The sequence below is a fragment of the Thalassophryne amazonica genome, chromosome 8 (assembly GCF_902500255.1).
Source record: "Thalassophryne amazonica chromosome 8, fThaAma1.1, whole genome shotgun sequence".
Taxonomy (NCBI): Eukaryota; Metazoa; Chordata; class Actinopteri; order Batrachoidiformes; family Batrachoididae; genus Thalassophryne; species Thalassophryne amazonica.
In genome coordinates this window covers 55,105,757-55,122,663 of record NC_047110.1, presented here as the reverse complement: position 1 = coordinate 55,122,663, position 16,907 = coordinate 55,105,757, and the positions used below count along the sequence as shown (strand labels likewise).

Below are 16,907 nucleotides of genomic sequence, written 5' to 3'. Positions count from 1 at the left end.
GGCCTCTGTCCAAGCTTTCTGCCCCGGGAACTGTGAAGCCCTGGGAAACCCAACATGTTGCTATGACAAATTGCTGCTGCACACGCAGAGCCAGGAAGCTCAGTATCGCAGCCAAATTGATAATTCAGGTGTAATTTACTGTTTCAACAGAGGTCACTGAGTTGTGTCATGCTGGGAGTGCAAACATTGGAAAACAGTGGGTTTTAAGAGTCAGGCCGGTGGGTCTGTCTGTGCCGTTTCTGCACCAGCCGCTACAACTGTTAAATTAACATTCACTGTGAAGTGAAAAATAAAAAATGGTATCTTATGTCCATGAAGTAATTCCGGTTTTATCCAATGTGTGTAGATGTCATTTGAAAAAAAAAAAAAAATGTCTCCATATCCAGTGGTGAGATGGTTCTGATCTGAGAAGCTGTAATTTTTTAATTTCATAGATGCTGGTCCAACAACAATGGCAGGTGGTGGCGAGTGCGTTAGGCTCTGTGATACTGTGGTTCTCTGTGCTTGCCAAGTCATAATTGTCTAAATTCTGTACAAATATTCTCCATTTCATGTGTAAATGAGGACAATGTCTTTAAAAGGCCCACTTTGCAACTTCGAGTCATTTTGTTACTGAGCTTTGTGAAACTTGGAGAAGCATTTTTGTTGTGGGCAGGACCATATAAATGGAGAATTGTTTTCAACACCATAAGATATTAGTCTGATTAAACTGCTGTCACATGTTCCCTGTACTGAAGGTCTGCAATTGTGAAATCAATTTTGGTCGTATCATTTCCACTGCCAAGAAGTTCCTATTTTGCCTCTATGTTTATGTTTGTTTTGATTAATTGGAAATTAGTTGAACACAAGTAAATCACATTTTTAAGATGCTTTACTAAAAATATGTGTTGCTATGAAAAGAATGACCCTACAAAATTTGTGATTGTCCTAGGGAAAGTGAATGCATTAGTTATTTCCCTTTCTGTAATCCTGCAGTATATAGTACAACAAGGGATTTTCTAGGTGTTTTTATATCACTCAAAAAGAATCCACATATTGATGTAAAATGGATCCAAATATGTCATCTTAGTCTTTGGTGAAAGAATAAACTCTGAGTGCTGCCCTTGTACACATTTCAATCAATGATGACTTACATGGGCTCAATTTTTAGATGTTTTGGCAGTCATCTCATTGCTGATGAATGGCTTTGTTTTACAGAACAATCCCCCCCCTCATCTGCAGCTGCATTGTCATGACTCACTGAACACCACCACCAATGGACAGCTAGGATGAAAAGGTGAGCGGCTAACTGTATAATCGTCAGTTTTTAAAAGGTTATGTACAGTAGTGTTCAGAATAATAGTAGTGCTATGTGACTAAAAGATTAATCCGGGTTTTGAGTATATTTCTTATTGTTACATGACAAACAAGGTACCAATAGATTCAGTAGATTCTCACAAATCCAAAAAGACCAAGCATTCATGATATGCCCACTCTTAAGGCTATGAAATTGGGCTATTAGTAAAAAAAAGTAGAAAAGGGGGTGTTCACAATAATAGTAGCATCTGCTGTTGACACTACAAACTCAAAACTATTATGTTCAAACTGCTTTTTTAGCAATCCTGTGAATCACTAAACTAGTATTTAGTTGTATAACCACAGTTTTTCATGATTTCTTCACATCTGCGAGGCATTAATTTTGTTGATTTGGAACCAAGATTTTGCTTGTTTACTAGTGTGCTTGGGGTCATTGTCTTGTTGAAACATCCATTTCAAGGGCATGTCCTCTTCAGCATAAGGCAACATGACCTCTTCAAGTATTTTGACATATCCAAACTGATCCATGATACCTGGTATGCGATATATAGGCCCAACACCATAGTAGGAGAAACATGCCCATATCATGATGCTTGCACCACCATGCTTCACAGTCTTCACTGTGAACTGTGGCTTGAATTCAGAGTTTGGGGGTCATCTCACAAACTGTCTGCGACCCTTGGATCCAAAAAGAACAATTTTACTCTCATCAGTCCACAAAATATTCCTCTATTTCTCTTTAGGCCAGTTGATGTGTTCTTTGGCAAATTGTAACCTCTTCTGCACATGTCTTTTATTTAACAGAGGGACTTTGCGGGGGATTCTTGCAAATAAATTAGCTTCACACAGGCGTCTTCTGTCACAGCACTTACAAGGTAACTCCAAACTGCCTTTGATCATCCTGGAGCTGATCAGTGGGTGAGCCTTTGACATTCTGGTTATTCTTCTATCCATTTTGATGGTTTTTTTCCATTTTCTTCCATGCGTCTCTGGTTTTTTGTCCATTTTAAAGCATTTTGCATTGTAGATGAACAGCCTATAATTTTTTGCACCTGCGTACAAATTTTCCCCTCTCCAATCAACTTTTTAATCAAACTACGCTGTTCTTCTGAACAATGTCTTGAAGGTCCCATTTCCCTCAGGCTTTCAAAGAGAAAAGCATGTTCAACAGGTGCTGCCTTCATCCTTAAATAGGGGACACCTGATTCACACCTGTTTGTTCCACAAAACTGACAAACTCACTGACTGAATGCCACACTACTATTATTGTGAATACCCCCTTTTCTACTTTTTTTTACTAATAGCCCAATTTCATAGCCTTAAGAGTGTGCATATCATGAATGCTTGGTCTTGTTGGATTTGTGAGAATCTACTGACTCTATTGGTACCTTGTTTCCCATTTAACAATAAGAAATATACTCAAACCTGGATTAATCTTTTTAGTCACATAGCACTACTATTATTCTGAACACTACTGTATATCTGAAGTAAATATAGACATATTTAACTGTGTAGGGATTAGGGATGGTTATCGAGAACCGGTTCCTTTCGGGTATCGTTAAGAAATTATTTGATCCACCGACATCAATAAGCTTTGTGCTTAACGATTCTGTTATCGGTCCTTCAGAGTGGCCGTTGTTTTGGGGGGTGTTGTCAGGAAAATGATCATTTCTCTACATTGATTACAGACCTGCAGTGGGTCGTAATCAACTTTTCTGCAGCGCGGCTTTGCTTGAATCTTGAACCAATCGAAGCAGTGGTTCGCAGATTGAAGCATGCTTCGATCTATTGCTTTGTTTATTCTTTCTTTCTTTTTCGCTTAATTTTCTCCTGCTAAAACCCTAAAGAGCATACGTCAATGAGTATTATTTACCTTTTCTATGTTAAACCGACCTTTATGGTCTCGAAACAGTTGATAGATGTATTTCATAACTTAAAACGGGAGCGATGCTAAACGGCGTTAGCATGTCTATGGCATTTTCAATGTTAAAAGTTAGCATTAAGCAGTTGCAGCTGTCATCACCTTCGGGTGCATTTGGTTTTCAAATTGTATATTTCTTAAATTTATTTTTGTTTCTATATAATAATCTAATGATTATTATATACAAATTTTAGAGAAAGAGACAAAAAGAACCTGAATAGAAACACACAGAAATATAAAGCAACTAACAATGAACATAAATAAATAAATACATACATACAGAAATAAATGTTTCCTGTGAACACCTAGTGACTCTCATACCTCCACTTCATCCCGGTCTTATTTAAGTTTAATGACAATTTGTTTCGGTCAAACCATGTTTCAATATGTTAATTTCTTCAGTGATTTCCTCAGAACTATCTGCCAAAACTAGAAAACTGCTGCATCCTAGTATTGCAGAAAACTACTGGAATGAATTGGAATAAGGAAAGTTGTTTTTTTTTCCTCACCTAAATGGTATGCTGCACTCACTCCAGTTTATCACCTGGAATAGTCCCAGATTGCATTTCAGAGCTTCTAGAATTGAAACATTTTCGTGAGGGTGGTTGTTGGGGGGGTAATTTTCGGTTTCAGCTTTTTTTGTTTTTTCACCACTTTCATCCCTGAATATGTCAATCGTGATTCACTTTTGTGTGGATTAAAGTCACTAACTGAGACTCCTGTCTTGTTGCGAGAAGAAATGAGAATCGTCCTCCGTTCTGTTCACACAGCTCCAACACTGCGCGGCTCTCTGACGAGTCAAGTTAGAACGATAGAATCCAGTCTGAATTAATAAATTCAAAGCGAAACACCATTTTGTTTATTTTTATTTATGTCCAGAGATCAAGGATACAGTGACCAATTTCATATTTATTTACTTTAAGACTCAATGAAATACATAGAAAACCTGTAAAGCCTACTTTTAGTACAAAATTCACAAGCGGTATCGATAAGGGAATCGATAAGGAATCAGATCGATAAGCAGAATCGATAATGGCATCGATATTGATCAAATCTTATCAATACCCATCCCTAGTAGGGATCCTCCTCATGCTATCAGACATTTGTAATGACATTTTTGCCTGTTCAGGGGGAGACAAGAAGTGCTTTCCTCTGTTTTTAGATTAACCTGGATACTAACATTATATAGCCTTTTAGACCATGACAGTGTTTGCATCTTAAATCAGTACTGCACCAATTCATTTCATTTTTGTGAAAGATTACCCAAAAACATTGAAAATAAAGGCTAAAGATCACAATATGAACTAACTCACTAGCTACCTACTGTGGCCTGCATCCTTGACAAAATTATGTGAGATCTAATTTTACATAATTTTACTCTGTCAGACTATTATAAGGTCTTCTATAAACACACTGGTATAATTTCAGCTGATTGTCAGACAGTATTACAGAGTACGAATAGCATGATGTCACCAGTTCTTAATATATTCAGGTCATTTTCTTTAATGTGGATAAATATATTGATGTTTGCTATCAATGATTGCTGTCATTTTTTTGGATTTGGTTTATATCTACTGTATATGAGAGGTTTGGCTATCAAATTTAGCAATAAAGCTTTGAGCGATTGATTTGAAGTGGATGTGCCAAATTGTAGCTGCAAATTTGTCATTTTTAAATGAAGATTTCTCCGCTGAATTACAAATTTGGGCTTACAGATTTACTTTATTGCATTCATAAGGGTCTTATAAATACATATCAGCTATTTCTTTCTGAGATCTGACCACATTTATTTCAGTGCAGGTCTACTTTAACTTGCAGAGTGAATGCTATATGTTTTTCATGACTGCATACAAAACAGCTGCAAAAACTCCAGTCGCTTCCATTTCAAGACTAAGCAAATAAAATTGACATCCTTATTGTGAGAGCAGCATCTATTAAATAATGAAAAGACTGAAGGAATACTGTTAAAAATGAGAAGATGAAAGGCATAAGAGGGTTGATTCCTGTGTGCTCTCCACACCACAATATAAATGTACAACTATATGTGTGGGTGTGTGTGTGTGGTGTGTGTGTGTGTGTGTGTGTGGGTGTGTGTGTGTGTGTGTGTGTGTGTGTGTGTGTGTGTGTGTGTGTGTGTGTGTGTGTGTGTGTGTGTGTGTGTGTCAGCAATGGTGTTTTTGACAATGTATGACTTCATCATATGACTTCTGTGTAACATCATTATAACATCATTCATACGAACCAATCACAGATATTTTATTGATCAATATACGCTTTAAATCACCCATCTAGGCTTCTTGGTTGTTGAGTTAAACAACAAAAATAATAATCTTTTTGGGATCATGACCTTGACCTTGACCAAACTACTCCAAAACCTAATCACTGCTAGAGATCTATCCCAGTAATACTGCCACCAAGTCTGACCTAGCGAGGCTTCTTGGTTGTTAAGGGCTCATTCAGACTATGATTTGAGGTGGGTGACGCTGGCATACATAGCAGTTTCTCAAAAAATCTCTGTGAAACAGCGGAGACGGGTCGCTCCATTTACACTCTGATGATTAGCCCCGAATTTGCCGACAGAGACTGAAAAGTTAATTAATGTTTATTAATGTTACTAGCAATAACAAGAAAAACTAGCATCAATTTGTCTAAACTAGCCATTTGTGAGTTATCTTGTCCATAGACACACACACACCAATGAAAACAACTATACCATGCAAACGACCCTTCAGCAATTAGAAGAACAATCGACTGGTTCATTTTGTGTTGGTTCCAGTGAGAGTTAATTTGTTCACTAAATTGTATAAAAATGTCAATTTAGTTGTCGCTACATCTTTTTCTCAGTGAAACACTGAGTAAATGATTTTGCAAACACTTTAAACACTATTTTTAAAAAAGCTCTAATGAATCAGATTCATTAAATGGCCCTTCAGGGTCACTGCTCAAGTATATCTACTAAATTGGATGTAAATTATTGTAAATGTGATTATCAGTCGGCAGCTAGTGAGCTGTTTGTCTTTTTCTTTACCGCTGTGATGACAGCGATGTCGACGCTGCCAAGAGGCTCCTCAGTGGTCCAGCTCCATTAGAGTATCATATCAGTGAATCTCTCCAGGCACTCACATAAAAAAAAAAAACCTTCTTTCTTATGTAAGCCAGTCTTTCATATCCATGGTCTGATCCAGACTCCACAGAAATCTACATGTGGCATTTGATGTCCTGGGATTAAAAAAAAAAGAAGAGAAAAAACACATCCCTTTTACACTCAAAGCTGAGCACAAATGTGAGTGAAGTAGAAAGCAGAAATAGTGACTTTACAATCCACAGTGGAGCTGATTTTGGCACAAACAACACCAAACACATCATCACTGTCCAACACTGCTTTCAAGTGCCACAATTAAATATTTTTCAAAGCACTCGTTTGTATTAAAAGACAAGTATACTGTTCCAAAATGTACAGACAATTGCAAATGAAATGAATGAAATGGCCCCATTTCATTGACCTGTTTTTAGTGCAAGATGCATTTTTAACATTTGGAACCGCTGCCCTATTGACTATTATGGATTAAACAATTTTTTCAAAAATGGATTGTTGGTCAACAAATCAATCATTAAAGGTACGAACTGTACTAAGAGGCTTGTTATCAAAGTTTTAACATAACTAAGATTCTAAAAAGTCAATTAATCCTTCAATGCTATCAAACTATGTCCACCATTTGAAGCTAGCATGAATGAACAAAAACAAAGCAGCAACATCATATGTTCGGATGTAGAACGTTTTATGTATGTTGTTATAGGCTTGTACACCAGCATGCTGGAGTTTACAGAAAAAGAAAAAAAAAAAAAAAAAAAAACAATATGAGCTCAAAGTGCAGACTGTGAACTTTGGTTCAGGGCATTTATGATACATTGAAATTGGATGGACAATGAACAAAACACAACACTTTTTGTTTGCGGTTACCCCATTATTAAAGTATTAGATGCATTTGTATTTTTTAAAGATATTTAAATCAAATTTCTTTTATTCATACAGGACTGAGCCTGACCTACCCTATGAACAATGATACTGGCAACAGTGGTAAGCATTAACTTTGATTATAGGAATAAACCTTAAGCAGACCAGACTCAGTGGGGTGACAATCTGCTTTGGCCATACTAGTGAAATACAACAAAAATAATGAAATAAAAAAATATCACTCTGAACAAGATTAAGTGGGTTCAGAACATGAAAAAAAAATTTTTTTAAGACATTGAAGCAAATAAATTATCAAAATTAAGACATATCTGTAGAAATTGCAAAAATTATAATTGCAATTCTACACCTGTACTGGACTACATAAAAGACAACTAAAATAACAAAAACTTTAATATCCAAGTATTTGTAGACCTGCTACCTGACAGTATGTAGAACTAAATTAACTGTTACTGGGTTTCCATTACCGAATTTCAGAATGTTATATAAAAACAACATCAAACAAACAAACAAAAGCTGAATTATACATTTCCATTGAGTGATGGGACACGTCTCCTGGATTCTGTCCTCTCATGTTAGCTGTCATTCTAGCAAGGCTCTCACAAGAATTGTAATTCCAGCAGTAATGCAATGGAAGGGTAAGTTCCACTAAATATTTTCATTTCATTGTTTTTTTTTTTCATCCAATTTTATGCAGTGGTTCTAGCAACATCTCTTATAACTCTAATAAGCTCTCTATCTCTTACTTGGTCCACACATATGGTCAAATATATTTTAGAAGGTCTTATGACTCTTTCTGTATTTTATGTGACCTGTAATAGCAGACAACGTGTTTCTATTGCATTTTTTTTAATCAGGCTTTTCAGAATTGCCTGTAAAACCACTTCATGCAAGTATAAGAACATTTTGTGATATGTGAGAGGTTTCTTTTTTTAAAATACACGTTTCCACTTAGCGCATTTTAACTCTAATTCCAAATGCAAAATTTGCAGGGTAATGGAAACCAGTTAATGTCATAAACATCAAAGTAGGCAATAACCTCACAGTTCACAGCATAAATAAGTTTATAAATGCACATGTCAATACAGAAAAAGCTATCATATTTAATCATGTACAAACAAAGTAATGAAAAATAATTAAATAAAGTAAAAGTTGTTGCAGATTTATTCTCTTGTTTTCTTTGAGGAGGGTGGAACTTGCCAACATACTGCATGAAGATGTAAAACCACCCATGAATGATTTCTGAGCTATCTCCTGTTTTTTCTTGGAAAGCATCCAGGCAGCATAACAAAGCCAAAAGCACTAAAATTTACAAATGGACTTGTTTTTGTCCTAAAGCTCTAGTGTGCCTTCTGGGGAAAATAACTTTGTAGAAGTTGTGCCCTTTGTTTCACCCTCTGTTAGATTCATTATGTCTGTTGTGTGTTGGGGGGGTTTGGCTGGACATTTTGGTGTTCTTTTCTTTTCTTTGCTCTCCAGGTGGTATGAAAACTGATTTGTCTGTGGAGAAGGTGCTGGCAGAAGAGTCCTTCACCCTCATCAACGTTATGTGCAGCACCTGTGGATGATGCTCACATGCAACCTTAAAGACTTTCAGCTGAAGCAGATAATTAGATGGCGTTCTGCATTTAAGCCATGTGTGATTCAAGCAGAATTGCCGGGAACTCGACCTTGTGATGTTCGTTTGTGAGACGCTGAGGACCGCGCCTGGGTTTGACACATCGTGCCTGAGAAGGAAGAAGGGTGAGGGACACATGCTGTCAGCACACATCAGAGGTGATTAAGTGTTTGACTAAATGTTGATAGTAACTTGGTATTTTGTTACGCAGTATATTTGAATTGTGATGAGAATTGTGCAGCTCGCTTCTCACTGCTGTGGTGGGCGGACCGGTGATCCTCCACCTGTTGTGAGAAGCTGCTCATTTGCATAAAGCTTAAATACAGACCTGAATGTGTTGCTGATGGTGTGTGCCTTTTGAAGGATATTGCTTGTAACTGCTGACTTACCTCACCTCTTCTATCCTTCGCAGAGAGTCGGTTTGTCGTGTCCACCTGGGGGGTGTTTGGCGGTAACAGTGAGTCCAGAAGCGCCGGGCTTCGATCCTTTTAGGCGCTGGAGAGCGTGCCAGCCTTCACTCCACCAAACTGACGCTGTTTTAGTTTGTACACATTGTTATGCACCAAAGGGTGGAAGAAATAAATTGTTTTGTTATTGGAACCGCTTTCTGGTTATTTTAGCGCTGGGTTCCGTCAGACGCAGGTCCGCTCCTCAACCCGCGCCGACACATAACAATGTCACCCTATATTGTAAAATAAACCCAATAAACAGCGGCTTCCTGGCACTCACAATAGTACGCTTTACAGTATAGAAAAGGCAGTTGAAAAGAAAAAAATTGTGTTGCTCCAAAAAATGTAATTCAGCCATATGTCTGCATAATACACACGCAAACAATTTTACCTCCGCCAAGGAGGTTATGTTTCGGTCGCGTTTGTTTGTCTGTGTCTGTTTGTCAGCAGGATAACTCAAAAAGATTTGAACGGATATTGATGAAATTTTGTGGAGTGGTTGGAAATGACAAGAGGAACAAGTGATTAAATTTTAGTGGTGATCCAGATGACGATCCGGATCCCGATGCTAACGCGTTAGCGTGTCTATGACATTTTCAATGTTAAAAGTTAGCATTAAGCAGTTGCAGCTGTCATCACGTTCGGGTGCATTTGTTTTCAAATTGAAATATTTCTTACATTTATTTTTGTTTATATATTAATAATCTAATGATTATTATGTACAATTTTGGAGAAAGAGACAAAAAGAAATAGATCACTGTGCGAAGGAGGGAATCTCTTTAGGGTCAGTGACCCTATGGCCTTGTTTAGAGAAGTGTTTCATAAATGTTAAAAAAATTCATATATTTGCAGTTTAGTTGAATAATAAATTGAATTTTGTCTCTTATTTGTTTTTGTTTATAAGCACATGCAATATCAACATCAGTGCTCAGATGACAGTAGCTTCTGGGAAAGGTGCAAGTTGCAATAAACTGTGATGCCAAGCGCTAAGGATACATGCTATCCAGTCACAGCAGATGAAACTTTTTTACTACTGAGCAAACATCATTGTTAGACTTTTTTTAGGTTCAATGATTCCACGGCGTGTAGATGTTATGGCGTCAGGGACCCCATGGCCTTGGCGGAGGTTTGCACTCTCTGAGTGCTTCTAGTTATGTAATGTAATCTTATGATTCTTTGATGAACTAACTGAGAAAGGACAATATTTAGTCTGCAGTTTAGTTTTTCCCCAAACAAAATGACCTACACTATTTGATATAGAAGTGGAAGTAATTGTCACACACACATACACACTGCAGCAACTGTGGGTAGGTTGACAATGACAAACTGCAACACCCTTTTAATTCAGTCATTTTTATTAATTTATTGTTTTTGAGCTCACATCAAAGTTCAGACCTGGCAGACCCAAACTTATCGTGAGGGTCTGCTGGGAACGACTGGCGGAACCCTGTGTCAGCGAGGTCTCCAACTCCCACCTCCAGGAAAGCTTCTCCCACATCCCGGGGGAGGTTGGAGACATGGAGTCCGAGTGGACCATGTTCTCCACCTCCATTGTTGATGCAGCCGCTCGTAGCTGTCATCGCAAGGTCTCTGGCGCCTGTCGCGGCGGCAATCCCTGAACCCGGTAGTGGACACCGGAAGTAAGGGATGCCGTCAAGCTGAAGGAGGAGTCCTACTTGTCTTTGTTGGTAAGTGGGACCCCGGAGGCAGCTGACAGGTACTGGCACGCCAAGCGTGCTGCAGCCTGTGCGTCCGCAGAGGCAAAAACTCGGGTCTAGGAGGAGTTCGGGGAGGCCATGGAGGAGGACTATCGGTCAGCCTCAAAGAAATTCTGGCAAACCGTCCGACGCCTCAGGAGGCGGAAGCAGCTCTCCACCGGCACTGTCTACGGTGCGGGTGGGGAGCTGTTGACCCTGACTGGGGATGTTGTCGGGCCGTGGAAGGAATATTTTGAGGATCTTCTCTATCCCATCGTCACGTCTTCCGAAGAGGAAGCAGAGACTGGGGACTGTTTGTCAAATTTTAGTGTATCCCTGTTTTTCTGGGTAATTATGTATTTTTTCCACATCTTTACAAGTTTTGGATCTTTCTAGGTGTCAGGGGCACAGCACTCTCCTGTTGACGCTCTGAAATGACACATGCGCAGGGAAGGTCCATTGAAGGCGGGGAAGGCTGAGCTCCTCACACCAGACCATAAGCGCAGGTGGCCAGTGTCCACTCTGGACCCACTAGATGAAAACTTGACTTAAAGTGTGCGTAGAGCAGAGCACAGCCAGCGGACCAAACCGTGTGTTTTTTTTAAACAGTGGTAGGCACAGTTCCGCTAATCCACTAACTGCTAATTATCGAAGCTAATGTTTTCATTATTGGATTAGCTTTTCAGATAACTTTGAAAATCATCATCGGACCAATTATGTCCCGATAGGTTTTGGTCCGATAATTTTTAGACCGCTAACATATACCACCACGCTACTATATTCCCACCACTGTTTTTAAAAATAGACAAACACACCGCTTCACTTTAAATGTGTAATAAGTCTATTTTTTGATGATCAGCATGGACCGCCTTTCTCTTAAAAGGCTTTAACTTTACTCTGTGTGTCGTGTTAGAAAGCTGTAGCTTTTGGTGCTACATTGATTAGCTCTTACACGGCTTATCAAATCAAATCAATTTTATTTATATAGCACCAAATCACAACAAACAGTTGCCCCAAGGCGCCTTATATTGTAAGGCAAGGCCATACAATAATTACGGAAAAACCCCAACGGTCAAAACGACCCCCTGTGAGCAAGCACTTGGCAACAGTGGGAAGGAAAAATTCCCTTTTAACAGGAAGAAACCTCCAGCAGAACCAGGCTCAGGGAGGGGCAGTCTTCTGCTGGGACTGGTTGGGGCTGAGGGAGAGAACCAGGAAAAAGACATGCTGTGGAGGGGAGCAGAGATCAATCACTAATGATTAAATGCAGAGTGGTGCATACAGAGCAAAAAGAGAAAGAAACACTCAGTGCATCATGGGAACCCCCCAGCAGTCTAAGTCTATAGCAGCATAACTAAGGGATGGTTCAGGGTCACCTGATCCAGCCCTAACTATAAGCTTTAGCAAAAAGGAAAGTTTTAAGCCTAATCTTAAAAGTAGAGAGGGTGTCTGTCTCCCTGATCTGAATTGGGAGCTGGTTCCACAGGAGAGGAGCCTGAAAGCTGAAGGCTCTGCCTCCCATTCTACTCTTACAAACCCTAGGAACTACAAGTAAGCCTGCAGTCTGAGAGCGAAGCGCTCTATTGGGGTGATATGGTACTATGAGGTCCCTAAGATAAGATGGGACCTGATTATTCAAAACCTTATAAGTAAGAAGAAGAATTTTAAATTCTATTCTAGAATTAACAGGAAGCCAATGAAGAGAGGCCAATATGGGTGAGATATGCTCTCTCCTTCTAGTCCCTGTTAGCACTCTAGCTGCAGCATTTTGAATTAACTGAAGGCTTTTCAGGGAACTTTTAGGACAACCTGATAATAATGAATTACAATAGTCCAGCCTAGAGGAAATAAATGCATGAATTAGTTTGCGCATGCACACTCTCATGACAAGCTAAAGGTGGAAGCTCTCGTTATGGCCAAACAACTGTCCAGTTTCTGGGTATTCTGTGTTAGTATGTGCTTTGATGAATTCCTGCGCAAAAAATAGTTCCCAGATAATTGTGATATAATGAGTATATCTGATCTAAATTAATTCTAAAATTTACCAGTAATAAAATTATAAAGATAACTAAAGTTTTAAGAGTGGCAGTAATAAATATTTAAGAAACTTAAAGTTTATGAGCATTTTAAACATTGACACGATGGAGTTTGATGTGGAAGAGTTCAGAAAGATCAATCAATCAATCAATCAATTTTTTTATATAGCGCCAAATCACAACAAACAGTTGCCCCAAGGCGCTTTATATTGTAAGGCAAAGCCATACAATAATTATGGAAAACCCCAACGGTCAAAACGACCCCCTGTGAGCAAGCACTTGGCTACAGTGGGAAGGAAAAACTCCCTTTTAACAGGAAGAAACCTCCAGCAGAACCAGGCTCAGGGAGGGGCAGTCTTCTGCTGGGACTGGTTAGGGCTGAGGGAGAGAACCAGGAAAAAGACATGCTGTGGAGGGGAGCAGAGATCGATCACTAAGTAAGAAGAAGAATTTTAAATTCTATTCTAGAATTAACAGGAAGCCAATGAAGAGAGGCCAATATGGGTGAGATATGCTCTCTCCTTCTAGTCCCCGTCAGTACTCTAGCTGCAGCATTTTGAATTAACTGAAGGCTTTTTAGGGAACTTTTAGGACAACCTGATAATAATGAATTACAATAGTCCAGCCTAGAGGAAATAAATGCATGAATTAGTTTTTCAGCATCACTCTGAGACAAGACCTTTCTGATTTTAGAGATATTGCGTAAATGCAAAAAAGCAGTCCTACATATTTGTTTAATATGCGCTTTGAATGACATATCCTGATCAAAAATGACTCCAAGATTTCTCACAGTATTACTAGAGGTCAGGGTAATGCCATCCAGAGTAAGGATCTGGTTAGACACCATGTTTCTAAGATTTGTGGGGCCAAGTACAATAACTTCAGTTTTATCCGAGTTTAAAAGCAGGAAATTAGAGGTCATCCATGTCTTTATGTCTGTAAGACAATCCTGCAGTTTAGCTAATTGGTGTGTGTCCTCTGGCTTCATGGATAGATAAAGCTGGGTATCATCCGCGTAACAATGAAAATTTAAGCAATACCGTCTAATAATACTGCCTAAGGGAAGCATGTATAAAGTGAATAAAATTGGTCCTAGCACAGAACCTTGTGGAACTCCATAATTAACTTTAGTCTGTGAAGAAGATTCCCCATTTACATGAACAAATTGTAATCTATTAGACAAATATGATTCAAACCACCGCAGCGCAGTGCCTTTAATACCTATGGCATGCTCTAATCTCTGTAATAAAATTTTATGGTCAACAGTATCAAAAGCAGCACTGAGGTCTAACAGAACAAGCACAGAGATGAGTCCACTGTCCGAGCCCATAAGAAGATCATTTGTAACCTTCACTAATGCTGTTTCTGTACTATGATGAATTCTAAAACCTGACTGAAACTCTTCAAATAGACCATTCCTCTGCAGATGATCAGTTAGCTGTTTTACAACTACCCTTTCAAGAATTTTTGAGAGAAAAGGAAGGTTGGAGATTGGCCTATAATTAGCTAAGATAGCTGGGTCAAGTGATGGCTTTTTAAGTAATGGTTTAATTACTGCCACCTTAAAAGCCTGTGGTACATAGCCAACTAACAAAGATAAATTGATCATATTTAAGATCGAAGCATTAAATAATGGTAGGGCTTCCTTGAGCAGCCTGGTAGGAATGGGGTCTAATAAACATGTTGATGGTTTGGATGAAGTAACTAATGAAAATAACTCAGACAGAACAATCGGAGAGAAAGAGTCTAACCAAATACCGGCATCACTGAAAGCAGCCAAAGATAACGATACGTCTTTGGGATGGTTATGAGTAATTTTTCTCTAATAGTTAAAATTTTGTTAGCAAAGAAAGTCATGAAGTCATTACTAGTTAAAGTTAATGGAATACTCAGCTCAATAGAGCTCTGACTCTTTGTCAGCCTGGCTACAGTGCTGAAAAGAAACCTGGGGTTGTTCTTATTTTCTTCAATTAGTGATGAGTAGAAAGATGTCCTAGCTTTACGGAGGGCTTTTTTATAGAGCAACAGACTCTTTTTCCAGGCTAAGTGAAGATCTTCTAAATTAGTGAGACGCCATTTCCTCTCCAACGTACGGGTTATCTGCTTTAAGCTGCGAGTTTGTGAGTTATACCACGGAGTCAGGCACTTCTGATTTAAAGCTCTCTTTTTCAGAGGAGCTACAGCATCCAAAGTTGTCTTCAATGAGGATGTAAAACTATTGACGAGATACTCTATCTCACGTACAGAGTTTAGGTAGCTACTCTGCACTGTGTTGGTATATGGCATTAGAGAACATAAAGAAGGAATCATATCCTTAAACCTAGTTACAGCGCTTTCTGAAAGACTTCTAGTGTAATGAAACTTATTCCCCACTGCTGGGTAGTCCATCAGAGTAAATGTAAATGTTATTAAGCAATGATCAGACAGAAGGGAGTTTTCAGGGAATACTGTTAAGTCTTCTATTTCCATACCATAAGTCAGAACAAGATCTAAGATATGATTAAAGTGGTGGGTGGACTCATTTACTTTTTGAGCAGAGCCAATAGAGTCTAATAATAGATTAAATGCAGTGTTGAGGCTGTCATTCTCAGCATCTGTGTGGATGTTAAAATCGCCCACTATAATTATCTTATCTGAGCTAAGCACTAAGTCAGACAAAAGGTCTGAAAATTCACAGAGAAACTCACAGTAACGACCAGGTGGACGATAGATAATAACAAATAAAACTGGTTTTTGGGACTTCCAATTTGGATGGACAAGACTAAGAGTCAAGCTTTCAAATGAATTAAAGCTCTGTCTGGGTTTTTGATTAATTAATAAGCTGGAATGGAAGATTGCTGCTAATCCTCCGCCCCGGCCCGTGCTACGAGCATTCTGACAGTTAGTGTGACTCGGGGGTGTTGACTCATTTAAACTAACATATTCATCCTGCTGTAACCAGGTTTCTGTAAGGCAGAATAAATCAATATGTTGATCAATTATTATATTATTTACCAACAGGGACTTAGAAGAGAGAGACCTAATGTTTAATAGACCACATTTAACTGTTTTAGTCTGTGGTGCAGTTGAAGGTGCTATATTATTTTTTCTTTTTGAATTTTTATGCTTAAATAGATTTTTGCTGGTTATTGGTGGTCTGGGAGCAGGATGCCGTCTCTCCTAACAAGACCAGGTTTTCCCCAGAAGCTTTGCCAATTATCTATGAAGCCCACCTCATTTTTTGGACACCACTCAGACAGCCAGCAATTCAAGGAGAACATGCGGATAAACATGTCACTCCCGGTCTGATTGGGGAGGGGCCCAGAGAAAACTACAGAGTCCGACGTTGTTTTTGCAAAGTTACACACCGATTTAGTGTTAATTTTAGTGACCTCCGATTGGCGTAACCGGGTGTCATTACTGCCGACGTGAATTACAATCTTACCAAATTTACGCTTAGCCTTAGCCAGCAGTTTCAAATTTCCTTCAATGTCGCCTGCTCTGGCCCCCGGAAGACAACTGACTATGGTTGCTGGTGTCGCTAACTTCACATTTCGCAAAACAGAGTCGCCAATAACCAGAGTTTGATCCTCGGCAGGTGTGTCGCCGAGTGGGGAAAAACGGTTAGAAATGTGAACGGGTTGGCGGTGTACACGGGGCTTCTGTTTAGGACTACGCTTCCTCCTCACAGTCACCCAGTCAGCCTGCTTTCCCGGCTGCTCGGGATCTGCCAGCGGGTAACTAACGGCGGCTAAGCTACCTTGGTCCGCATCGACTACAGGGGCCTGGCTAGCTGTAGAATTTTCCACGGTGCGGAGCCGAGTCTCCATTTCGCCCAGCCTGGCCTCCAAAGCTACGAATAAGCTACACTTATTACAAGTACCGTTACTGCTAAAGGAGGCCAAGGAATAACTAAACATTTCACACCCAGAGCAGAA

General features: G+C 39.2%; 1 protein-coding gene across 2 annotated transcripts in view; it reads right to left on the bottom strand.

Annotated features, from left to right (window-relative positions):
• pde3a (phosphodiesterase 3A, cGMP-inhibited) overlaps window positions 1-16,907 on the bottom strand; it is a 394,862-nt gene that overhangs the window by 155,366 nt on the left and 222,589 nt on the right. The window lies entirely within an intron of this gene.